The sequence below is a fragment of the Equus przewalskii genome, chromosome 8 (genome assembly GCF_037783145.1).
Source record: "Equus przewalskii isolate Varuska chromosome 8, EquPr2, whole genome shotgun sequence".
Classification (NCBI taxonomy): Eukaryota; Metazoa; Chordata; class Mammalia; order Perissodactyla; family Equidae; genus Equus; species Equus przewalskii.
The window spans coordinates 52,618,998-52,644,668 of record NC_091838.1 but is presented as its reverse complement, the minus strand read 5'-3'; the positions used below and the strand labels follow the sequence as shown (position 1 = coordinate 52,644,668).

General features: G+C 37.7%; 1 protein-coding gene and 1 long non-coding RNA gene across 6 annotated transcripts in view; both read right to left on the bottom strand.

The window, feature by feature from the left end:
• The window catches only part of OXR1 (oxidation resistance 1), a 458,416-nt gene that overhangs the window by 318,102 nt on the left and 114,643 nt on the right, over nucleotides 1–25,671 (bottom strand). The gene's annotated exons all lie outside the window — the stretch shown is intronic.
• LOC139085097 (uncharacterized) lies at nucleotides 1,336–10,453 on the bottom strand. The gene is made up of 2 exons (XR_011543137.1): nucleotides 10,314–10,453; nucleotides 1,336–1,464 (listed from the first exon to the last, which is right to left on the bottom strand). It is a non-coding gene; the product is annotated as an uncharacterized lncRNA (long non-coding RNA).

The window sequence follows — 25,671 nt, the reverse complement described above, 5'->3', positions numbered from 1 at the left end:
AATATTAGTGCATACATTAATAAATCACAGTGAGTACTGGAAGGGTTAGTTAATCCTGAGAGGAGTGCATGCAGAGTACAATAGGATTCCTGGGGTCAGGTACCTGCATGTGCACTGAAGACACGTGTTGGCCTAATATTAAAGGACCATGTACACAAAAGCAATGTTACATCAAAGCCAAAACCAAAGCCAAAAATTACCATAGAATGAATGCACTAAAAACAGGCTTCGCATATGATGAATGCAACAGATCAGAAACAATTCTAGAAAAACAAGGCATATATTTTTTAAAAACTTTAAATGAAGGTAGAGCTGAGCCTTGTCTGAAACAAATTTTTCTTTAGTTATTTGCCAAAAAATGTTCTAAGTCAGTCACAGATAACCAAATGGATTCATTCCCTGGCGAGCAATGAAAATTCATATGGTATTTATCAAGAATAGTTTTCAGAATAAAGCAAGTTAACATCTATCACTGCATCTCTGTAACATGTTGAGCATAAGTGCTCCCTTTATAGGACAATAAAAATAAATAAGATTATAGAAGAGATAAATATATACCTCATTATCCTGCAATAAAATATTATCTTTTTGAAAGGAAAATGATTTATCTGGTTATGCAAATAATACATTATGTACTATAAACTTCCAGAAAATATAGAAAAACATCAAAAGAAAAGAAAAACCACCCCAAACGCATGTAAGAATTAAAGCTCAGTCTGCTCAGTTAACCAATCAAAGGAGAGGCTCGAATTGCCTGACCTGATCATTAACATAATTCTATTTCAGGGGAAAGTTTTAGGTATAAAACATCCTGACGCCCTGTGTACTTCAGCTTAAAAAATAATAATAGTTGTTCAGGAACTTTCTGTGACAAAATAAATTAGGTTACGGAAATTGACAAGAACATTTATGTAGGAATTGCTCACAGCCTAAATGTCTGTTTGGTTCTAATGCTATAAGCTGCACACTGTTACGTATGGTGACAATTTTAAAGAGGTTTGGAAATCGCTTCCAAGGCTGGGCCTTAAATAGCTTTCATATTTCCAGCTCTGTTAGAGAGATGAGATGTAGCTCCCTTTAGCTCCCAGGGCCACATTGTCCCCATCCTAGCATTCGAAGGCCAGGTTGCCTACTGGCATTGTGGGGATTGATTTTTATGCTACCGGATATGGCTGAGGAAATTTCCTGAGAGACACAGAAAGCCTGGGACAGCCTGATACAGTCAAGAGTAAAAGTTGTCAGAAAAAAAAATCTGGGTTCAAATGCTAGAATTACTAGGATCTCACAGGAATTATGAGAATTACCTAACAACAATAATAAAGACAAGAAAACAGGTAACATTTTTGAGTGTTTATTAATATGCTTTGGGAGTGTACTAAGAACTTTACAGGCATTTTCACGTTCAATCTTCATAATAATCTTGTGAAGCAGGTTCTGTTTTTCTCTCCATTTATTGCTGAGAAACTGAGGATAAGAAAATTAAAACTAGTGAGTAGCAGTCATGACTGGATCCTAAGCAGTTTGGCCCCAAAGTGTTTGATTCCCATACTGCTACAGTAATACGTTACACGCAAAGCACTTTTTACAGCCCAACACTTTTACTGTACTGATCATGGAGCAGGGCCCTTGGGTGACACTCTATCTAAGGTGATATAGTTTAATTAGAAAGGATCAAAGGCAAAAGAAGCCTGAAATCTTAAACTCTCTAGACGCTAAAATTTTGGCCAAAGTTCTAAGATTCAAAGAGTTGTAGAGAAATCAGGGACCCTGGATGAGCAAAACTTTATCATTCTATCATGGATATTTATAAAAAATTGTAGAACAAACATATATTTACTACTGAGCACAAATATATTGCATTAGGGACAGAGAATAAAATGAAGTGTAAGGGACACTCTTTTCCAGAAACTTCATACAGGAACAAAAGCATCATTTATATGTGTCCCTTATGATATTGGGGGCTTCTTGAATGAACCAACTGCGTCTTTCTTACTTCTGTATCCTTCATGATGCCAACTATGTACCATTAGGTGCCTATTATGTGCCAATTATATATCGCACAGCGCCTTCATAATGTAGTATCTAACGCATATTTGCTGGATAAAGGCCAACACGTTTAACCTGGCCCAAAGTGCTGTGCATGATCTGGCTTTGCCTCAAGTCATGTCACTCTCTTCCCGCATTTCTTAGCATCCTTGAAAACATGAGCACTTTCCCAACCCAGGAAGTTTGCCCACATGCAGGTTTTAGCTTCAGTGTCATTTTCATGGAGAAATCTTCTCTCTCCTGTACACTCAGTCAAACTTCCCTATAAATCATTCTCATAAGATACTTTTCCTTCCTAACACTTATCCCAAATATAATTAAACACTTATTTATGTAATTAATTGTATAAGGGCCAAAATATTGTAGGTTTTAATTGCTGCTATAATCTCAGCACCTAGCATAGTATCTGGTACCTGGTAGAAGCACAAAAATGATTTATTAAATGAATACATGGATGAATAAGCCTTTCTGAACAAGTGAATCATTTTTGGAGGATATATATATAACTCAAAGATGCAAACAGAAACAGATGAATCCTGAGAAGTTTAGCATTTAATACAGATTAGAGTCACTAGAAATTACTGCTGTGTTCTCTGAGACACCCATCCTAAAGTTGTTATACATTCCATCACGCTTTTTTTGCTTAAACCAATCAGTCGTCCATGTAATGATTTTCTATTTTTAGAGTCAAATCCTGTATTAGCTTAGCCATATCTTAGGTTTTCAAGTCAGAGACTCTGATTATCTCTTTGCTATGTTTATAAACACTTGCATCCCCATTTGGCTCAGCACCCATTTGCAGGAATTACTTTGGAATTAATTCATTGTTCTAACAGCCAAGGATCCTTCTGAAGGCTTAGGGCTCTTTTTGAAAGAAGGTTCTGGGTTGATTTTGTATTAATGAATTGATTTATTGAATAAAGAAAGAATCATATCTTTCTTCCTTCTAAGCATGAGTCACTAATAGCCAACATCTCCACATACAAATAAGCCACTACTTCACATACAAAAGATACTTAATAATCATTGGATTTGATTAGAAACTCAAGAAAGTAACAGAATCTTTAGCTTCCAAGCTAAACCAACTTCATTTAATTCTCTTCTCTGACAAATTCTCTTCATTGACAAATGAAATACCAAAGCTAGAAAGTTGCTTACAGAGTATCAAAACCATAATTCGGTCTACAGAAAAATGGTGTCTATTAATCCTTTTCCTCCTAGAAGTAAATGAGGCCAAGAGTAAATACAAATTCAAAACTTTTTCAATTACATAGACCTTAGATTGTTACTGAAATAATAGGCAATTATAGTCAGCTTTTCGGTTGGACATTTTAGGGTAGTTTTTAAAAAGTTCATGTGTGTGTGTATGTGTGTGTGTGTGATCTCCTGGAGGCATTTTAAAAAATCAATCCCAATAAGTCAAAGAAATTCTTCGCTTTGCTATTTAGTGGCATGAGACCTTGCCATTTACTCTCCAAGGTAAAACATTTGCAAGATGACCATCCAAGGAGGGAACAGTATTAAGAAGTATTAAAAGAAAAATCTAATTCACAAAACTCATTTTAAAGACCATATTTGGTTATTTTATATATTCCAGGAAAAGAAAGCCAGTCTAACTCTTTTTCTATCATTAAGCCCAACTATGACTAAGCCTTTCACACGGTGCAACTATATCACCTTACTATGTAAAGCTACTGACTGAATCACAAATATTCTTAGACGTTCTCTAGGGGTTGTGAATTACTCCCATGGATGTAATTCCTCTGAACTTTACTTAAAGTTAGTCTAAGTATTACAACTTCTGTGTTCATTACTTTCACAATTTCATTGGCTTTGTGTACTGAGTACATTTAAAACCTAGCATTTCTTATATAAGATAAAACTTAATTTAATTTCTTTAGAAAGAAAGTCTTTTCTCAATTTTAAATATTCCTTCCCAGGCCAAATGGTATAATCATTTCCTAAGAATTAGATAGTTACAGACAAGGAAAAATATCTGTACCAAGAGAATAGATTTGTATTGTGTTCAATAGTAAAATAATCTTTCTTTTCTTTTACTTGACAAAAGCTCAATGATGCTCCTAATTTCTCTGCTTTTACAAAATTGACTCCCAGAAGTGATTTTGGAAAAGTTAATAATCCCGGGGAAGAGTGGCTTATGATCATTTTCCCCTCTGTGTGCAGTCACAGTCTAGGCATTATTGCATGCCTGAAGCACACTGAGCGCTGGAGAGAGAAGCTCAAGAGGTTCCCAGTCCAGGAGAGGAAATAAATCTCGTACACAACAAATATCATCCTGGTGAGAGAAGCTTTTCCTGGAGGATCTCTGGGTTAAATGCCCCCTGGAGCCAACTTCCCCTCCTGCTCCCCTCCAACCTCCACAAACACCTTCCCATAGAATAAATGGTCTTTTCTTTCTTCTGGGAAGCTTAATGGGATTGTCCTATTGTAACTGCTATCTGTTTTCCCCAACTAAGTCATACTAAGGCCTGTGTGCACCCTGCCCAGAAAGTGGCAAAACTTGAAGAATATGTCAAGTTAATTTGCTGGAATAAAGTTTCCATTAGAGAACGAGAGGGATCTGCTCACTGAACTGCCACCAGTGAGATAAGAGTAGTTTGCTCTGAGCAAAGCCCCATATTCTACTTCAGAAGAGGGAAGATAAAGGAATGGAACCATTCCCTATGCCCTCCCCTTGAAGCAGTGAGTAAAACCCTGTGTGTCCAAAGCCTTCTGAAACAAGGGGCCCAGAACAAGAGGAGGAGGAGAAGGAGGAAGATGAGGAAGAAGAGAATTCTCACCAAAAAAGAACTGATACCAACATGAGTCATATCTGGATATGGTTGGATAGTTTGGGATTTAAAAAGTTAAATGAATAGTGGAAAGAGCCCTATGAATTAATGTCTATCTCTCGATGTCCCGAGATGTCTATCGTATTGCTTATTTTAAAAGAATTAAAAGTAAGCCTATCCCAGAAAGAAGAAACATCTCTGGCTTTGGCAAGCACCTAAGACAATGCTTTAATACAGGATTTCTCAAGATCAGCACTATTGACATTTTGGCCAGATAACTCTTTGCTGTGGAAGGGCTGGTCTATGCATTGCAAGATGTTCAACAGCATCACTGGTCTCTACCCACTAGACACTAGTAGCATCTTCAAGTCATGTCAATCAAAAATGTCTCCAGACATTTGCCATATGTCCCTTGAGAGGTAAAACCCCCCTTTCATTAAGAAACACGGCTGTAACTGATGTGTAGTACAACGTACGGTGGGCGTACTGTCAACAGTACCTGGGGCAATTAGGGAACGCTTCCCAAACAATGTGATGCTTCAGCTGAGTTTTCAAGGGCGAGGAAGAATTAGTTCAGAAGGCCAAAATAAACCCTTTTCCCAAGAGTAAATTTAACTGGAGATCTCAAAATTGAGAACATTCAGGGTCAGTATTAGCCATTCCTGGGCCAATCAATTCTCCAAACTGAACAGGTATGGTTGCTCTGCTAAGCATTCCTTTCTCCACCGTAATGCAGTCTGGATACTTGACACTTCTGAGAGATGGTATAATGTAATAAACAATAGTACTGGCTCAATTAGCTATGTGAGCTTCGGGAATTGCCCAACTTTTGGGAGTTTCAGCACCCATGTCTATAAAACGAAGGTGTTCACTTGGTAGATGACCTCTAGTGCCCCTCCAAATTAAGAAATTCTTTGATAAATCTTTCATGTTTCTTATGGTAGTCTCTCTGCTCATTAAAATGGACACCCTTCATGTTATATTGATTTGCAGTGGGCACTAATCAACTAGCAGTTCTAATGAGTTGGGTACTGAAAACTGATTAGAAATGCATCCTCAGTTTTCATGCCACTCAGGAAAATTATTCAGATTCAAAGGAGAAATCGCTCACCCTTTAGATAAATCCCAGTATTATTATATTGACAGCAAACTAAACTGCTCAGGATGGTATATTTTCAAAGAGTTACAATATTGTCATGTCACAGATGTGTACATAAATCATATTAATATGCTTCCAAAGTCCTGAAATGTTTCCACAAAGAGAGAGAGGGAAGAGTTTAGCTCAATACATAAACCATAGCCCTCAGATACTTTTTTTAACACTTAGTTTTTAGGGCAGTTTCAGGTTCATAGCAAAACTGAGCGGAAAGTAGAGTTCCCATGTACCCCTTGAGCCCACAAACACACAGCCTCCTCTGCTATCAACACCCTCCACCAGAGCAGTACGTTTGTTACAACCGATGAACCTACGCTGAAACATCATGATTACCCAAAGGCCATAGTTTATATTACGGTTCACTCTCGGTGTCGTACATTCACCGGTTTTGACAAATGTATAAAGACATCTATTTGCCACTAATAGCATCATACAAAATAGCTTCACTGCCCTAAAAATTCTCTGTGCTCTGCCTATTCATCCCCTCCTCTGTACCCCTAGCAACCACCGAATTTTTTATTGTCTCCATAGTTCTTGTCTTTTCCAGAATGTCATCGTTAGAAACATCAAGTATGCAGCCTTTACAGATTGGCTTCTTCCACTTAATGATAAGCATTAAAGGTTCCTCCATGTCTTTTCATGGCTTGATAACTCATTTCTTTTTAGCGATGAATAATATTCCATCATCTGGATGTACCACCATTTATTTATCTATTCATCTACTGAAGGACATCTTGTTTGCTTCAAATTTGGGTAATTATGAATAATGCTGCTATAAACATCATGTGCAGGTTTTGTATGGACATAATCAGATACTTTTTCGGGTTTTTTTTTTTTTCGGGTTTTTTTTTTTTTTTTTTGCTGAGGAAGATTGGCCCTGAGCTAACATCTGTTGCCAATCTTCCCGTTTGTATGTGAGCCATCACCACAGCATGGCGACTGACAGATGAGAGCTGTAGGTCCATGCCCAGGAACCAAACTCAGGGTGCTGAAGTGGAACATGCCAAACTTAACCACTAGGCCACCAGGCTTGGCCCCATAATCAGATAATTTTTAAAGTAGTTCTATGTATATGAATAAGCAAAGCAGAAATGGGTATTATACAGCTTATATTCTTGACTCAAAAATAAGTCAACTTTTATTAAATAAACTTCTAATTTACATGTTTCTGAATAAATTCAGCAGTTCTGTTAGAGAACCAGAAGCAACAGCTTCTTGGGGTTAATTCTTGAGGTTAACAAGTAGTGACTGTTTCTCAGGCACTCATATAAGTGCAAAAGTAAACAGTAAGGCAAGCAGGCCCTACGACGAGAGCAGATCAGTGTAAGATACAGAAAGAAGGAGCAGTATGCTCTTCTAGCCACCCAGACTGTAGATGCTTACTAGTTCCTTAGGAGGAATGGGAGATCAATTTCAGAATACTTTGAATGTTTTTTGGAGTTCACTGTATATTATATATAGGGTAGAGTTCTCTAATACAATGTTTATTATGTAGTCTTTCGTTCTGTTAAAGAACTAATTTGGTGTATTAGTTAGCTGTTGCTGCATAATAAACCACCAAGAACCGTAGTGGCTAAAAACAATGACTTATTTAACTATTATTCTGTGGATAAACGATTTAGGCTAGAGTCATCTGGGTGATTCTTTTAGTTACGAGTGGCCTCCCTCAGCATCTGCAGTCAGGTGCCAGTTGACTTTGCTGACGTTTTTTGTATTCTCCCTTCTCTGTGACAGTAGCTGGAACAACTAGGCTGACCCAGCTCTGGACCATATTCTCTCATCCTCCAGCAGGTTAGCACACAATTGCTGGCATGCTCTCTGGATAGGGTTGCAAGAGAGTGGAAGCATGCAAGGGGTCTTGTAGGCTAGGTTCCGAGCTTGCACAACATCACTTCTGCTGGGTCCTGTTGACTGAAGCAAGTTACAAGCCCTAGTCAGATTCAAGGGAAGGGGAAACAGACTTCACTTCTTGATCGAGGAAGTTGAAAGTCACCTTGTGCAGGGCATCGATACAGAAAGGAGTGAAGGATTTCGCCATTTTTGTAATCTGCTCCATCTCGGTTATTAGACTCGGTTACTAGACTAGACTAGATTAGACAATATTGCAGTTTAAACTTTGAGCTCTGGAAATCAGCCACCAAAGCTCAAATCCCTGCTTTGTTATTCACCAGCTGAGTAGTATTAAAACTTATATAGCTTTATTAGTAAAATGGGGATAACAAGAATAACTACCTTATAGTGTTATTATGAGTGGTTAGCATACTGCCTGGCATACAGAAAGAATGCAGTAAATGTTTTTTCATTGTTATTATTTTTCTTATCATTTCTATCTATAATGGGAACTTTCTCTCACTGTAAGAAACAAAATCATTGCCCAGTTTGGGCAAAAAGAGATAAACTGCCCTACCTCCTCAAATAATTCATCTTTAAGTCATATTTCTTAGTATATGGAAAGGGCACAGGAGTTATTTTTGGTTTATTTTTATGATAATGAATGGCTTTCTCCAATCTTTATTGACAGGAAGAGAAACAATCATCAAAATTCTCATTCACTAAATAGTTTCAAGTAAAACTATTTTTAAATGTTGAGCTTTCCATGTGTCTTTAATTTTCATTTTCTTAAATTCACTATTCATCATAATACATGCTAACACACTGAAATTTCCGAGTAGCAGCTACTAAGCCATTAAACTAAATTAAGAAGTAAAAAGGATCATTTAACCCTCCAAAACACACACCTACTTGTATCTATCTGCCATAAATCCATTCAACAGGATCCTGATACCTTTGAGCATGCTTTATTTACATATCAAAATTAGATGTTCTGTCTCTAGTGTGACTCAGAATGGAACCTTGTTATGGAGATATTTTATTACAGACATTTTATTTTCTAGCATAGCAAATTTAAATCCTATTTATTTTCCTAATCTAAATTGGATGTTTTAACTCAGTATTTTAGTCACTAAAGTAATCTGCCAACTCTGGCTGTAAAATCAAAATACAAGACCAATTTATGTTAATTAAAAAAATAAAGGTTTAAAAAATATTATTGTGATTATTTCAATACTCTTGGAAAAAGAGGAAACTGATTTAAAAGGAATATTTTTGGTGATGTTGGAGAAATATTGGGATTCTTCCAGTCCAAAAATGTTCATTTTCTTTTGATGGTATTTTTAACAGGATAGGCATAAAACCAGAAGAATAAAGCCAAGTGGAGTTGAAACTGATAGCTCTGTCATACATATATAGAAAGCAGTTTTAGTCAACAAGAACATGATTTCCAGCCATTCAAATGAAACTTCCTTTATTTACAACAGGAAGATTTGGCATTTAATAAAAAGTACTTTTGAACATCTACTATTGACACTTTGGTGGTGATATAAAGGGAAACTAGGTAATATTCCTGACCTCAGGATGTTGCAGTATGCTTGGGAACATGGGGCATGCACACATTAATGACATAAGAATACGTACAAAAAAGAAAATCTGAATGATCATTAAAATATGCAACTACTAAAAGACACAGAGTTTAAGAAAAGAAGCAAATTTGTTGGAAGGCTAATAATCAAGAATCAATTCAGAAAAAAGTGATCCTTGAAAGGGCAAAACACAGAATGCTTGTGCAAAAAACTAAAGTGAGTTAGCAGTGTTGACAAAAATAGAACCGAATGAACACAGTGCATACCATTGCTTTACATAACTGCCTGCTGATGAATTTTTCTGATTAACCAGAAAGGAGGAGACCAGAAACAAGGAAAACTACATCGAGGTTTTCTATAGAACCCTGTTTTATAGCAGAGACAGCAAAGCACAGGAGTTAAGAGCTTCCAACCTGGAGTGAGACTGCTCGAGTCCAAAGCTGATTCTACCACACACTAGCTCTGCGACCTTGGGCAGCAACTTGAGTTCCCTGTACTCCTCTTTTCCTCATTTGTAAAATAAGGATAATAAGAGCATCTGCCTAAATGCTGGATTGTGCTGTGTCAACTCGGTTCAGGTGGTAATTGCATTTCCCAGAACCTCCTTCCCTGTATGGTTCTTGGTTATTCAGGTCAAAAGAGGAACTTGCAGGAGATGCGCAGAGTGGAAGTGAAGCAGTGGCCATGATCTCTGAAAGTCACTGTGGTCCGATGTGATGATGAACCAACGCAGAGGTGCCTGGTGCACTCCAGCGTGTCCTACCTTTTCCCCATCCCCGTCCAGCAGTTCTTCCCTGTTTGGAATGCTGCTGACCAACGGCAGGATCAGGCCTGTCAGCAGGTACTTGACTGGGGACCACAGAGACGGAAGCCACAAGGAAGCCACAGCTTCCCAAATACCTCTCCAGGAGCTCCCCTTCATGTTGTCACTTCAGTTGCTGGACACACCTGGCTTCTCAGATTGACGAGCAGGTGACTTCCTTGATCCTCTAATTTCCTCTTCTGGACATTCAGGTCCCCAGCTCCTCCCACAGTTGTGTAAGATCTGATTCCTTTAATAACCCCTTATGCCATAACACTTATTGTGACTTATCTCCTGAACAAATGTTGACTGATAGTCGTTGTCATAGAGTTTTGTGAGGATTATCTGGATTAATGCTTAGAATAGTTTCTGGCACACAGTCAATACTTACAAGTGTTTGTTAAATAAAATAATCTCTAAGCATTAAGTATTAGGCAAATAGGAATTTTAAAAAAAACCGTGAAGGAGAAGGATGACAAAAGCAATACTCTCTATGATATACATTATTTTAGGTAACTAGGGCATAGGAATTCTGACACACTGTGATATAGTGAGTGATAAACAAATGAAATAATCAAATAAGAACTTATGATGGAATGAGAAGAGCCAACACGTATTGAGTGCTGTCTATGTGCAAGTGCTCTTCTCATTCTTTTACACGGATTATTTTACGTAATCTTCACGACCATCCCGTGAGGGAGGGATTCCTCTCTCCGTTTTGCAGCAGAGGCTAGTGAAGCACGTAAAGCATCTACAACACTATAATGAGATGTAAATAGGAAGCCACGTGTAACGGAAATTAACTTCCATGCCAACAATTATTCTAGTTGGAAAGTTCCCCCCTGGTTTCTGTCCTCACAAAGTACGCTACAAATTGTACTTTGGCCTAACAATCTCACATCTTACTAGAGATTCTGAGAGATGCTATTCGGAAGAAAGACCATTGTTGCTGCTGGTTGTTCATGTTTCCTGGGCAAAAGAGGCTATAAGGGACATGAAAAAGCACATTTTGACATAGTGGAAACATTCTGGGGTTCTGGTAACTAGAAAAATCTGTGTGTGATCCCTGACTTTGTTCCCTCCTGTATGACCTTGAGCAAAGGCCTTAACAAGTCTGATCCTAATTTTCCTCAAAAGTAAAATGAGGATAATACCAGCCTCATAGAACTTTTATAAAGATATATGAAATAACACGGTAGTATTTGGACAGTGTCCAGATATTATTAGGAACTTAGTAAATGGCTGATTGATAGTATTATTTATTCTCTAGATCTCCAGGTCTAAGAAATAGGGAAATGATTAAAAAGAAAACAAGAAGCTCTGAATTTGTTCTTGTTAAAAATAACACCAATGTTCCATAATCTCGTACATATGGCCTGTTGATTTCCTAATTACTCTTGAAATAAGATAAAGTTAATGTAGAAATGGTGAATATCTTATTTGAAATATTATGAAAAATAGGCACTTCACTCACAGGGGATCATCTTAGAGCTAAAGTGCCCTTTCCAGCACGTTGAGAGAAAACACAAAGGTGGCATACCAGGTCATAAAACTGACAGACATGTTTGACCACAGAAATTTTATCATAACAGAAAATCCCGATAACCTACATATTAGAACAAACAATAGGAAATCAAATAATAAAGATTCTGTTTATATTTCCATTTCAAAGTTAGCTATATACTTAAAAAACTACTCTGCCTTCGTTAGTCATAAAAATCTATTAGTTAATGGAAATGTATTTGCAATTTACCTCATTTTTCATAGCAAGGCAACACTCAAATTTTCTAGTACTAACATATAATTAAAACAGGTTTGTCTCATCTAGGATATGGAAAATTATACATAGTTGAAAGAATTATAAAAAGAATCATGATTCATTAATTTTTATCACTCCTCTCTGCTGTGGGTATGAACCAGGAGTTTGGCAATTAGCCACTCATATCACTACAGACACTCTTTCACTATTCACTGTTTCACAGCTACATTATATAAGACACCACATATATTTATAGTCCTAAGAAGAAACAGTATATCTTAATTATTTCATTTTTATTCCATTTTTAATTGGGTGATTTCTTTTCCTTTTTCATTACCATCTGAATCCAATAAAATAATAAGAAAAGAAGAAAAATAGGGCTTCTAATCACAGTCTGAGTGTGTTATACTTCAGAGAGTCTTCTTTTGGGATAGTGAAATGCTACTTTAAATAACATTTATTAACTATTCACATCTACCGCTGTAGCAACCTTTTTTGAATTATAAGTGTAAAACATGACATACTGGATGAGGCAAATAGCATCAGATTATAAAGCTCAAGATGAGCTGTAATAATTCATTTTTACTTCAATTGTTCCCAGCCAGGTAAACAGCTGGGAGCTGGATGAAATAATGATGATAAAATGCTAGATTGCTACTGTCACAGCTGTATCACCGAACATAATAAAAATTATAGAGATAAGTATTTCATATTTGCCAAGTCCTCTTTACTATCTTTATTCATCCAATTTCCAAACAAACTCAATGAAGTGCACTGGGATAATTATGGAATTACTGTATCCATGTCAGAGATGGGGAAATCGACTCAGGATTACTCAGCAGGCTTCATATCCACCTGGTAGTTGCTCCCACTTAAACTTAACAACATTTTAGTATTTTCAAGTGGCTTTGGGGCGCCAAAATCATTATGGCAGATGCAAATAAGGAAAGACAATGGAGACAAAAGTAAAAGATTTAGCATTCCAATTTGGATGAGACTATTTAGTGGGGGCAAGGATTAAACTGAAATTTTAGAGAAAATGAGAGAAAAAAACCCAGGATGTGCATGTACAAGGAATAGTTTCCGAGAATAATAAGAACCAGTGAAGCAGTGATGGATTGGCAGGGAAAAGAACTATGCTTACATAGCTACGTGTACACTCTCGGGTATCTGTATTACAACTCAATAACAGCAACAACAACAAAATCCCAAACAATCTAATTAAAAAAGGGCAGAAGAACTAAATAGACATTTTTCCAAAGTAGACATCCAAACAGCCATCAGGTACATGAAAAAGTGCTCAATGTCAGTAATCATTAGGGAAATGCAAATCAAAACTACATTGAGATATCACCCCACACCTGTTAGAATGGCAATCAAGAAGACAGGAGATAACAAGTGTTGGGCGAAGACGCGGAGAAAAGGAGCTCCTTGTGCACTGTTGGTGGGACTGTAATCTGGGTCAGCCAGTATGGAGAACAATACGGAGGCTCTTCAAAAAATTAAAAATACAACTACCATACGATCCAGCAATCCATTATCCAAAAAGAGTGAAAACAGGTTACTGAAGAGACATATGCATCCTCCTGCTTATTTGTAACTCATTTCTCTGATAGCGCTAAACCTGGTTCCCATTATCTGCGGTTTACATATATATACACACATAAAATATAATTTCAGAGTTGCTACTGGGTACTCATGTGAGAAACAAATTGGCCAACTAGAGGACAGTGTGCATGCACAGTTCCTTTTGTTTTCAGCTTTATAGTTTCCAGTCAAAAGAGTGTTTTCTAAAGTCAGTTAGGTAAACTACTTTTCTACACTACCTTCAGCAAGGTTATGTCATACATCTGTAAAAAAGTTAGATCTAGTTTTCAGTCTGCATTCTACTCTGGGATCCCCTGACATCCTCGATGATCTTTTAAAAAATGTACATGCATACACTGAAGTTCACATTTGTGATATACATTTCTATGGACTTTAATAAATGCATAGTATCATATACCTGCCACCCAAGTAGTATACACAGCAGTCCCATGAACCTAAGAATTCTCTTACGCACCCCCTTTTATTCAACTACTGCCCCCTCCCCAAAACGCTGGCAACACTGATCTGTTCTCCATCCCTATATCTTTTCCAGAATGTCAAACAAGTGGAACAATACCATATGTAACTTCTTCAGTCTAGCTTCTTTCACTTAACAAAATATATTTATGACTTGTCCATGGCACTGCTAATATCAATAGTTCATTCTTTTTTATTGCTGAATAGTATTCCATCATATGGGTGCACAACACAGGCTTCTCCGTTCACCAGCTGAAGGGTATTCAGGTTGTTTCCAATGTTTAGTGACTAAGAATAAAGCTGTGATAAACATCCTCATACAGGTGTTTCTGCGAATACTGGTTTTAATTTCTTTTGAGTCATTATCTAGGGGTGAGGTCGCTGGGTCATATGTCAAGTAACACTTAATTTTATGAGAAATTGTTTTCTTTTATCTTTTATTTTTTTGCCATTCCAAAAGGTGTGTAGCAGAAAACTTATCCTCCAATTTTAAAGAATGTCCTCCAATTTTAAAGAATGCATCTTTCAAAAAGAGCAACTTGTCATGATCTGTGAGAGGCTGTGTCAATTGCTAGAAATATGCTTCTTCCTTCCTCAACTCTTAGAATAAAATATTGCCTCAAAATGCCCTAATGAATAGTAAATCTTTACAATAATTATCATCTGATTTTTTAGGTAGTGACTCTATTTATAAAATGATTTTCTATGATTTTCCTGAAATGCACATTCTACTACTTTCTTAAAATGTAATTTAAACTGAAATAACTAAAATTATCTAAAGCATATGAAATTATTACTTTTTCTTTGGTTAATAATTTGCTGTGTTTCTGACAGTATACAATATATAGGAATATGAAATCCTAATAACTATATATTATACATTTATATCAAGTATTTAGTATAATTTGATAGTAAAAACAAATATATAAAGAAAATTATAGAATTCTGTATAACAGAATACGTACATAAAATTTACTAGAATAGTTACATTTTCAAAGTTCCTATATCAGGTACTTTTTATGATTACAAATCCGAAATATTTTTAATCTACTCTATACTATATATTTCATTACTCATGAACACCTTCAGGAAGAGAGAAGGTGGAATAAAGAAGTATCCAGATTATTATTTCGGTAACATTTAAGTATTTAGAGAGTTTCAAAAAGATTTAGACTAATATGGTTTTTCGTGACTATTGTTTTACGTAGAATGTTTAAAAATATATTACATAATAGGTGATTTATACTTTTACTCATTATACAAATCAGTAGTTTGAACGAGAAATTCAAAGCATTGCTATAAATTGGTAGCTAGATTATGATTCTTAACTGTTTTGTGGGATTATCCAGGTCCAAGTATGCCATAGTAAGCTAAACAATGAATAACTATCTCAAGTAGCATATGATATGCAAAGACGGTGTTATCAACTTATCATTAGAAAATTTATTTTGAATTATTTCTCTAGTAATAACAACAGATAAGCCAGTGTTGATCCATACTGTTTCTACTATTTTCTCTTTGTGACACATTTGTGAGATCAGCTAGCGTTATAGGTACAGACTGCAGCAATGAAAAGATTTAGGGCAATCAACTCACCACATAAGAGGACAGAAGCAGAAACCCTGTGGAAGCTGTGAATCAGAAAGGGGAACAGTGTCCAAGGTAAGCAGAGAAGTAGGAATGGGGAGGAAGCAGCGGCAGGTCCTCCAGCTCCCCTATTTAGGAAGCAATGCAGTTGTAAAGGGAGCTGGGTAAATGGTTTCGGAGCCACGCACAGCAAGAACACTGTTTCTGTTTAGATTCAATATTATTTGAATTGGTGCATCTAACCAGTGATAACCCTATCCTGTAAAAAAATATCAAGTCCTTTTTATCTTTTCCAGGAAATTACTCTCCTATCCGCCCCTGTTTCTGTAATATACTTAGGGTAATGGGTAGGTTAGAAGAAGATTTTAAACAATTTCCTTCTATAGCTCTTTGGTTAAAAAACATGCAGTGCCCTCTGTCGCCAATTTTTTTTAATGATAATAAATAAATAACATCATCACTGCAAATCGCAAGCTCTATCTTTTAGATATCTGGCACTACCTTACTACTTTATTTACTCTTCAATGTCAACTTTCAACAGATCCTTAAGCTCTAGTATTAGTCCATCATATCTCTTCCTCTGTGACCCTGCTTATGCTGTAACTCACCTGGCAAAAGCCCTCCTCTCTTCACCAATTCAGCTCAATTTTTATCTTCTACAACTGCCTACCACACATCCGCACTTAGCTATGTTAAAGGCAACTCAAATTCAGTATTTGCAAAACTGAGCTCATGAATCCTTTTCCCCAATCCCATCTTATTCCATTGTCCTCTACCACAGTGAACGGGATCATCCTTTGGTCTGTTACATAAAGCAAACACATTTGTGAGGCAAGAATTCCCCATGTGCAAGAAGTCCTCTGCACAATGGGGGAAATTCACTCTCATTCATTACTGGGGCTAGGCGTCCACTGGTTATTCCAAAGTCCTGAGAGCTCACTTAGCAACAGAGCACCCTATGGGCCCACTGCCATCTATGAGTGATGCACACAGTTAGTGCCCATTGTCCTGGTTCTTTGCAAGGTCCTGCAGCTCTGCCGCTTGTAAGTCATGCTTGGGGAAAGGAACTCTGGCGAGGCTGGGAATCCGTCGGGGCACCATGTATCCATTCCTGCTGATGCCTCCCTACCTTGGGGGCAGTGCCAAGGAAGAGTGTAAAGGACCACTACCCTCAATATTTGATTGCTATTTCTGTATCATAGATTTGCAGATGACATTTTCCTTCTTTAACATTTTCTATATTTAAATTTTTTCTCTTTTCTAACTGTATTGCTTTAAGCATCAGAAATAAGTTAGTATTTGGAAAAACTAAAGAAAGAAAACAACTAGGGATCTAAAAAAATGTGCTAAGTTTTTTTAAAAAGTTCTGAGTTTGCAGATCTCAGAAGAATGCACAAATATATTTCTACAATCTATGGTGAAGAGCATTTGTTATGGTATACAAAAAACTAAAGCGACACAGACTTGAAATTTCATTTTGAGTGCATATTTTTATTTGTTACATCTCAGTATTCATTACTCAAAAAATATTTTAAAGAAGGAACACATTTTTCCCTCATGACTCAAGACAAGGAGTGTATGCCTTGGTCATAGAACACTGACATGGCAGCATTTCAATGAAAATAGTTTATTATTTATTTATACTACCATATGCACAACACCATCTACATAAACTCTGAGCGATGTATGCCCCAATTTTCACTTTGGGTCTTAATCCTGACAGATTCAGATATAGAGTAAAATGTTAAGTTATTTTTTCATCCAATATAATCTCTGCATATTTTTTAAACTTTTAATTGTGGAAAGTGTCCAATATATACAAGAATATGGGAATAATATAATGAACCCACATGATTCAACAATTATCAGCTCGTCAGACATCTTTGACAATTATCAACCTATGGCCAATCTTGTTTTATCTGTTCCTCCATTCACTGTCCTCAACTCCAGTTATTTTAAAGCAAATCTCAGACTTCATAACATCTACATTTCTATATTGTTTCCAAAGGAAAATCCAAGAAGAGATTAATGGTAAACATAAGCAAAATGTTAGATTCAATTTAATAATATTGATTTTCCCTTCTTATATAAAAAGTAGAGTCCTAGGTACAAAGTTGGTAGTCCCCTACAGAGAATATTTTTAGGGGTTCCAAAAGATCAAAGGATCAAAAAATAGATCCTTTAGTCCTCCTACCCACTGCCTGCTAGACTTAGAGGCATTTCCTAGGATGAAGGCATCCTCTCTAAGTGTCCCTTGACAAAATACACATAGGTTGTCCATAAGGCAAAATGTAATGAGGTAGCCCATTGATATATCACTTTTTGAGCTACATAGATGATAAGTACCCTCAAGGGGATAGAGCAAAACTGGGAAATGATCACCATGAGACAGAGACAAAAGAAGATATTGTGGAGTTCCTAAGGAGGAGGAAACAAAAGAGGCAGAGGGTACCCAGAAAGAAAGTCGGAGATACCAAAACATCACCTCTGCTAACTTCACAGCTTTGTCCATGTTCCTCTAGATTTCTCTCGGTCAACAAAGAAGAGAAAAATTATAAAGAATATTAACAAGTCATTCGCAATTGGAGCTACTAAATCTAGACTTTGAAGAGGCTAGTCCTTGAAATTTCTAGTGAATCATTCACTTAAGAGAAAACTGTACTGGAGAGTCTTGTGTGTGATTCAATTTGGGCAATCAAGACATATTGACTTCTAGGAGATTTAGGTCTTCTGGAATAGAAATTGTAAACAATTTTATTACTAGTATCATTATCAAATAAACTAGTTGTTTTTCAATAGGTAACTACTCTGCTGAATCATTTATTCTGCACATATTGTTATGATAAAAATATTTCCGCAGAATAGAAACACAAATATACAGTACCTTCAGAGGTTACACACTACACAACTGGAGCCAGACTGCCTGGGTTTGAAACCTTGCCCTGATGCTAATTTTCTGTGTGATGTTGGAAAAATTGCTTAATCTCTCTGTATCCCGGTTTCCTCACATATAAAATGGAGCATATGGCCAGCCCCAGTGGCCTAGTGGCTAAGTTTGGCATGCTCTGCTTCAGTGGCCTGGGTTCGCTTCCCAGGCACAGACCTACACCACTCATGCATCAGTGGCTGTGCTGTGGTGGTGGCTCACATACAAAATAGAGGAAGACTGGCAGTGGCTATTAGCTCACAGTGAATCTTCCTCAGCAAAGAAAAAGGGGGGATAACAACAGTTGCCCCATCTTAGGTCTCTTGTGAGGGATTAACTGAATTAATATATGGAAAATATTTATATAACAGTGCTTAGCAGCTAGTAGGAACTAGATAAATGTAAGCTGTTGCTCCCCGTCCCACCCTTTCACCACCAGGATGTAAGTTCCAGAGAGGCTGGTGTTTTTTGTTCATTAATGTATCCCCAGTGCCTAGTACTGGCACAAAACACTCAATTAATATTTGTTGAATAAATAAATATGTAAAACTTTAGTTACCTTATTATAGAGAAAATTTTAAACATGAATGTACATTACTTATTATGACATTAAAGATGAAACATGCTAAACAATCCTGCTGAAATAAAAATTGTAATTAAGTAAAAACCCTGAAGGGAGAAATTACAAATTCTGTGACTGCTACTTATATTTACGATAGATAAATCTGAAAACTAAGAGCAAGTGAAGCTAATCTATACCCAAAAGGCAGTGATGCTCCAGAGATTTGTCCTTCCAGTTAGTATCTGAAGCCACATACCATCAAATATGAAGTATCAGTTTTATTGAGGTGGAACTTTTACTTCTTTTCAGAAGATAAACTCAATTTTGATGTCAGGTCTATAGCAGAAAATTCACTGGGAAATTGGGAAGATTGGCCTCTCACAAGCTTTCCAAACATATGGATCATTCAATGAATTACTCAACAGTGATTAAAAACGTCAGTTAAAAACTTACTTAGGTGGCTGGCCTGGTAGTATAGTGATTAAGTTTGTGCACTCCGCTTTGGCGGCCTGGGGTTCACTGGTTTGCATCCTAGGTGCAGACCTACCACCCCCCATGAAGCCATGCTGAGGCAGCATCCCACAGAGAAGAACTAGAATGATCTACAACTAGGATATACAATTACATACTGCAGCTTTGGGGAGAAAAGAAAAAAAACAAAAGGAAGATTGGCAACAGATCTTAGCTCGGGGCCAATCTTCCTCACCAAAAAAGAGCCACAGAAATTTAAAAAAAAAAAAACCTTATTTAAGCTCTATAGACATAGACATCTCAGGATTGGTACGTGGATAATATTCAATTTACCAATCAATACCTCACTTTCTTATAAGAAAATACAGCCAAATATTTCTTCTAGATGCTCCATTTCTAGCACTGGAAGTATATGGGACATTTCACAGAATTTAACTTTCCAAATAACCTGAACTTATCCCCTTTTATATAGTGTTAATACATTTTCATGGACATTTTCCCAAAATGATCTTAACTCTTCCTTGCTTTTCTGCACATAGCAGGCATTGTTTGATTAAATTTTATGTTCGATAATTTGAACTTTTCTTATGACTCAGGGTCATCATTACCAAAATTAGTTATTGCTCTGTGTTGTAACGCAGGAACGCCCTCAGGAGTTGTGAGGTTTGGAAAGTTGTTTGTCTTACTAAAGGCTCTGGACTGCTGAGAGTCTTCACTTCTTATTAAAAGGACGGTGGTAAAGAGGGGCTCTACACTGAACACTCCCTTCAGATCCACTGGGCTCTGATTGTAGATGAAGGCCATGAAGTATTCACTCCCACTCCCCAAGAGCTGTGAATGGACTTTCGAAGCCGGCTCTCGGACATCTGAGCTTCCTGGCTATCCCAGGAAGAAATGCTTCTGAAGTGAGAGAGAACAGAAGGATTTTGTTGGGTAAGAGGAGTTCTACCACAGCCCAAAGAAGTTTGCACTATCAGCTTTCCAGCCTAGCTCATTGGTCTAGGCTATCAAAGTAGTGTTAATGGAATGCAACAAGGAGGCTACTAGACTGAGGTAGCCTCAGTAAGCAAATCAAAACCTAGGACAGAGTCAGTGCACTGGAATCCAAGAAAGGGAAACTTAAGAACCACCAATCACAAATAGCCAATGAGGATTTCCCAAATAAAGCAGCAGCTTAAGCTATGGCCAATCAAATAATTTTTTCACTTTGCTTCAACATCTTCTCTGTAGAAAACTTACCCACAGCTCCTGTCAATGAAGCACTCCTAACCACTTTGGGTGTGGCACTGCCATACTCCAACCCGTGTATGCTCAAATAAACTCTTGAAAAATTTAATGTGCCTCAGTTTATCTTTTATTGTATTTAATTTTTTCTGAGGAAGATTAGCCCTGAGCCAACATCAGCTGCCAATCCTCCTCTTTTTGCTGAGGAAGACTGGCCCTGAGCTAACATCCGTGCCCATCTTACTCTACTTTATATGTGGGATGCCTGCCACAGCATGGTTTGCCAAGTGGTGCCATGTCCGCAGCCAGGATCTGAACCAGCGAACCCCGGGTCACCAAAGCAGAACGTGCAAACTTTAACCGCTGTGCCACCGGGCCGGCCCCAGTTTATATTTTAACAATAGGAACCTATGAAATTCAAGGTGCAAGAAAGTAACATGGTAGAATTTCTTAAATGCTGTGCCACTAAACTTCAACTTCAAGAGCTTAAACTCCTGTGAACCTCGGTGGTAATAAATGGTATAATAGTAACATTAGGTCAAGAACAAGGGTTGCAGGTCTTTGAAGAACTGACTGAAATGCACAGGCATGCGGTGGGGACATCCTTGTTCCAGCACTTGCTACAGAGTTAGCCAAGTATTTTGGGGGCCTTTGAGTAGTTTTTTCTGAGACTGGGAAAATAAAGATCATATTCATCTTCATCACATTATCACATTATCTTAAAGCGAACTCCTAGCTTTTACTTCTTGATGAACTCACTGTATTTACCAACATCATCTCTTCCTCCCCCTTGCAATTTGTTGCTTCTAATTTATTATGGTCTGGGAAGCCACAATCTAAGCTTTCTAATATTGGATCTACAATAAAAGTAATATTTGCCTGAGGGGTTTACCCCATGGAAAGCACATGGGCAATAAACATTGCTATATTTATCTTAGGATGGAAGAGAATTTTAAACTTGATTCCTAATCCTTAATGTGTTCTAGGATGGCTAAGATTGCAAAATAAATTACCTTGAGATAAATAAGGTGTTATCATAAATGGATTTAGAGCTCCTGAAGTCACCAGCTTAGTACTGATCTTTTGATGCATTCTACTTAAGTTTGCGATCATAATGAACACTTTCTGCCCAACCTCATTACTTGGAAAATTGAGTGCACTCGTATGATTCGTTTACGGCACGTGCCCTGCGATCAATTAAAATTAAATTCTAGGAGAGATGCAACCCTACGCTTAAATGTTTTTTTTTTTTTAATTCTTAAAACTTGCCATGTGGGAAAAGAAAAAGCTATTTCTGCTTATGACCCTGGGGTTTTCCATTATCTGCTAAATATTTCAATGCCTTCATAGTGTCATTTTAAAAAAGATTTATAAGTAAAATAAAAACATAAGTAAAAGCTAAATCAACAACCTCAGAGAAACAACAATCTCAAAAGAATGGCTTCCTTTTCTAGACCCATGAGAACAGCAGCACTGGGCTCCTCCTAACGCAGACTGGAAAATGTAATTATGTCTAGATGGAGACACAGTGTTGCTACGGAATTCCCAGGAGGTTTTGGGTATTCAGTGCTGGTTACTTCAGTTGCAAACTTCCACTAACAAACAACTAGAAAGAATGAGTGGTCCGTGTGCAGCTGCATCCCCTGCTATTGGGCATTTATTCCTTACACTGTCTTTGAAATGTTGCTTCAAGGGTGGCTAATCTCCAAATTCAGTAGTTTAATATATCTTCATTTTTATATCTTTGAGACATGGCATTGATGAACTTTCTCAATTTTCAAAGCTCTGTTTTTTGTACTCAGCTTCACATCAATTTCCTAACTAGGACGAGAATCCTTTTACTAACTCCTGAACTTTCCATTTCTAGTTTTACATGTCAGGTGTTTATTCCTCATTGCTGGGTTACTGAAGCAGGTTCATAACTATTCTCCCTTCTCTGTCTTTCCCACCTCCAATCATCCAACTTACCAATTTCATATTAATCTACTGCAAAGAGCCTTTTTAAAAATCTGCTCAAAAGCCATTAGCCCATCCACACAATAGAAGCCTGTCTCCTTGGTTCTTTCTAAGCTTCTGTCTCCAACTTTGTCTTCTCCCATTTCTCTGATGTTCCATTCACCCCAGCTAAATTTGCGGATTCACTGTCTCAATGTCACTCTGCCCTTCTCAGTGACTGTCTACCACCAGGGTTGCCTCCTACACTGCCCTATCCATCCTTCCCTTAAGACCCAATACAATTCCCAACTTCTCCTTGACTTGGGGTGGGGGGCAGGCAGAAGAAAAATAGAGGCAAAAGAGAGACGAGAGGGGCACAGTGGTTAAGTTTGCATGCTCTGCTTCAGCGGCCCGGGATTCGCCAGTTCAGATCCTGGGTGCGGACCAACGCACCACTTATCAAGCCATGCTGTGAGCAGGCATCCTACACATAAAGTAGAGGAAGATGGGCATGGATGTCAGCTCAGGGCCAATCTTCCTTAGCAAAAAAAGAGGAGGTTTGGTGGTAGATGTTAGCTCAGGGCTAATCTTCCTAGGAAAAAACAAAAGAGACAGAGAGAGATGAGAGAGGTGCCAGCCCGGTGGTGTAGCAGTTGAGTTCCCATGCTCTGCTTTGGTGGCCTGGGGTTCACCAGTTTGGATCCTGAGTGTGGACCCATGCACCACTTATCAAGCCATGCTGTGAAGGCATCCTACATATAAAGTAGAGGAAGATGGGCATAGATGTCAGCTCGGGGCTAATCTTCCTCAAAAAAAAAAAAAAACCAAAAAAACTCCATTATTGCTTCTCCACAATTGAGGGGATTAACATAGTAGGCAATGCTTTTGGGGGCCCTTCTTAATTGTTTAGGTTTATTATTCCTGAAGACAGAGTCCATTATTTTTTGTAAGAAACACATTATCTCCCAGAAATGCAATGCTTTTTGTGAGATGGCTAACTCAGCAAAGGAAGAGAGAATCTCTACTGAAAAACTGGCTTAAGGAAATGTATGAAGCATCTCCTCTCTGCCCCATTCTGGTCCATGATCTTAAAAATCAGAGATTTTTAAACTTGAAATGGGCTTTCTAGTGCAATTTTCTAATATTGGAGGAATGCATTGCCTCTAGAGCATGCATATGTAGAGACTCTTGGAGGTTCCTTTACAGACTTGAAGACCTCTGCCCTAAGAGGCTTCCTGTTCACAGGGAATGTAATCTAGTCAGCTTAAACAGAAACAATTTTATTACAGGGTAGTTAAGTCAAAGTTCCCAACCACATCACCAGATGTTCTAAAGGAAATCTTGCTGCTGCTGCCACCGCTTGCTCAGCAGCTATGATGCCAAAGACTAGACTAGCGACCACAGAAGAACCAAATGCCTTTGCTGCCTTTTCTGCACCTCACTTTCACACACTCCAAATCTTAGACAGCTGAATCTGCTTGGCAGAGCCTAGAGCACGAGTAGACCTCTAGCTGCAAGGAAGTCTTGAAAAGGTGCTTTTTTACTTTCCATCCTCTGTAGTATGGGAAGATATGCCAGAATGGGAGTAGAGTGGGTATCGAAGGAGCCAACCTGTAGTGTCTGCCCCATGCAGTCACACACAATGAATGAGTCTGCTTCTCTCATGAATGACAAACTGAATAATGAGGCCATGGAGAGAGCTGATGATGAGTGTAGGCCCTGGAATGAGACTGCTAGGATTCAGCTCACATCTTGGACACCACCTGTGTGATCCTGGGCAGTCACTTATTATTTCTATGCATTTACTTTGTCTACAAAGGGAATATGTATAATTCTCGACTCTCCAGGTTAGTGTGAAGATTAAGTGCATTAAAATATAAAGTGCTTGGAATACTGCTTGTCATATACTAAGTGCTCAATAATGTCAGTTACAATTATTTCTAGGAAATTGTGGCCTTTTTTAAATTTACATGAGCTGAACTAAAATCTGTGTGCATCTATATCAGAAGATAGTTTAAATGGATTGCAACAAATGGAAGATATGATATTTGCAAAGTTCCAGTGAGAATTTTCTCCCTAGACTCTTTGCCAGCATGCTTTTGTACTGCTGCTATTAAAGTATGGAAAGAAATCTGTCATTAACCTGCCTCAAATTAGGTAATTGTCACAGCTTATCACTGCTGTCCCTGTGGAGGGTAATAAGAGCTTTTAGACATCTTTCTTTTCTGAAGGAATTGCACAGTCCCACCTCAGGATGTTTACTTTGAGTTCTGAACAAAACTCTCTATTTCCATCCCTGAAAAAAAATACAGAGTCAAGAGGGGAACTAGGAAGGGAAATAACGAAATGTTCTTTAATATTGTTTTGAGTCAAGAATTTGGGGACAGTAAAATAACAACAAAAATTTTAGACAACTCTCAGTATCTAGATAACTGGAAACTTCCATCTCTATACTAAAATACATTTAGGGCCAGATCAAAAAAGGAGCCTCCCCTGATTTTGGCACACATCTAAAACAGCTCCTTCTGCTATTTTTTGAGCATCTCTGCTTATTAGAAAATTCTTTTACACAAGGTGTTGGAATCTGTCTGCCAATTTTAACCCAGTGGCTAGTTCCACACCCTGGCACTGCATAAACCACTTTCTCCCCTCACATAGAGAATTGTGGTCCTGGGATAGCACTGTCAAGGACTGGCAGCTGTTTATATGTGAGGCAGCATGGCACTGCCATTAAGGACATGGACTCTCATTCTTGCTCCTCCTGTGTGATCTCAGGGAGGTGCATTAATCTGTCTGTGCCCATTTTATGATGCGTAAAATGTGTGATAATAAGAATACCTACCTCACTGGATTATGAGAACATTAAATGAGATGCTGTAATAAGCATTAGTTATCACTAATGACATCATCATTACCATCATCATCATT